The following is a 1,491-nucleotide window of genomic DNA, read 5'->3' as shown; positions in this document are numbered from 1 at the left end:
GGCACTGATGTCATTCTTTTATGTTTTACCCCCTTTAGGCTACCTTTACCAACTCCCGTAAATTAAAATTTAATGTACCAACAGAATAGTGGGACAGGAGCCTGTGGTGGAAGATAGCATGTAAGAGTGGGGCAACAGTATCAGTAAAGTTCATGTTTATAATGGAAATTTTTAGCTTATATATTCTTTAATCTTATAACAAATGAGACAGATGACATGTAACCAAATTCTCACCTTACCAACTCAAGTTTACATTGCTAATAGAAGCCGTCCTTATACAGAATTAATATATACCACACAGGTAAACTATGCAGCATGTACCTATGAAAGTCAGCATGGGAATCCCAGCAATAGGAACACAACTCCTTGTTGCTCAGTAACACTGGGGCAATGGGATACCATGTTGTTCAGTGACATCAAGCCAAACCCTTGAAGTAAGATTTCAATTCCTCACCTATAGAAGTTCATTATGTATATTTCCCCTTTAATTTCTGCTTTAGCTTTTGTCAACACTTTGACATGCAGTATTTTCATTATCATTCCCATTTAAGTATTTTACCATTTCTCTTGTTTATACTTGTAGATTCAAATGTTACTTATTAATATATCTTTCCAGAGAATAGTTACATGCCATGAGATGACTGTTACATACATCATTAAAACAGCTTCCTTCCCTATTTCATATCACATGTTCTCCCTAAGTATGGACTTACAGGAGAGTTTAGTTCGGAATTCAAAAAGATTTGGGACCTTTAAAATGTGTGATCTATGGCTGGTTTATTCACCTCTCTGAACCTCAATTTCCTAATTTAACAAAAGTTTATGGTTTAATAACTGCAATAAAATGTTCAAATGCTAATGATTATTTCAACATCCAACACTTATTGAGTGTTGAATTTTTTTTCCCAACACCATTCTTAGCATTTAACCTAGATTCATTCACTTCACCAAACATGTTCAGTCACTAAGTCATATCCAGCTCTTTGCGGCCCCATGAACTGCAGCAAGCCAGGCCTCCCCATCCTTCACCATTTCCCAGAGTTTGCTCAAACTCATGTCCATTGAGTTGGTGAAGAAATACAACCATCTCATCCTCTGTCATCCCCTTCTCCTCCTGCCCTCAATCTTTCCCAGCATCAGGGTCTCTACCAATGAGCTGGCTCTTCACATCAGGGGGCCAAAGCATTGGAGCTTCACCTTCAGCACCAGTCCTTCCAATGAATACTCAGGGTTGATGTCCTTTAGGATTGACTGGTTTGATCTTGGACAGAGATATTCAGCTGTTGGTTAAAACATGTCAGACTGCACTTCTGCCTAAAACTTTGAAATAGCTCCCTATTTTTTTCTGAATAAAATTTAAAATCATACTCCTAATACACGAGCTCTTCCATGATCAGCCTTCTGGCTACTTCTCTGAACTCACATTCTACCACTCATTCATATACTGACTGTATTTGTGATGAAATAGCTCCCTCGTTGGTATCTCTAACC

The sequence above is a fragment of the Ovis aries genome, chromosome X, assembly GCF_016772045.2.
Source record: "Ovis aries strain OAR_USU_Benz2616 breed Rambouillet chromosome X, ARS-UI_Ramb_v3.0, whole genome shotgun sequence".
Classification (NCBI taxonomy): domain Eukaryota; kingdom Metazoa; phylum Chordata; class Mammalia; order Artiodactyla; family Bovidae; genus Ovis; species Ovis aries.
This window is presented reverse-complemented; position numbering follows the sequence as displayed.